Raw genomic sequence first — 237 nt, 5'->3', positions numbered from 1 at the left:
TGTTGGAAAGCCTGAACACCAGGTCCTGACGTCACAGTAATGGCGACCCGTGTAGTCATAACATTCCCTGTGTGGCTGACTCGAGCAGGAGAAGACGACGCTGGTCTCTTTCTCCCGGGAGGCTTTCTGGAGTTGGTTTGGGTTTTTTTGTTTTTTGTTTTGCACAGTGGCCGTTTTTATTTTCTCGGATGGAAGAGGATTCATCTTGCTTGCTTTTGGAGGAATCTGGATGTGGTA

The 237-nt window shown here is 48.1% G+C and overlaps 1 protein-coding gene across 1 annotated transcript in view; it reads right to left on the bottom strand.

Annotated features, from left to right (window-relative positions):
- LOC107126050 overlaps window positions 1-237 on the bottom strand; it is a 6,283-nt gene that overhangs the window by 2,031 nt on the left and 4,015 nt on the right. The window lies entirely within an intron of this gene.

This window comes from Gekko japonicus, unplaced genomic scaffold, assembly GCF_001447785.1.
Source record: "Gekko japonicus isolate JY-2015 unplaced genomic scaffold, Gekko_japonicus_V1.1 scaffold358, whole genome shotgun sequence".
Lineage (NCBI taxonomy): Eukaryota > Metazoa > Chordata > Lepidosauria > Squamata > Gekkonidae > Gekko > Gekko japonicus.
The sequence above is the reverse complement of the archived record's forward strand: the minus strand, read 5'-3'. Positions and strand labels throughout refer to the sequence as shown.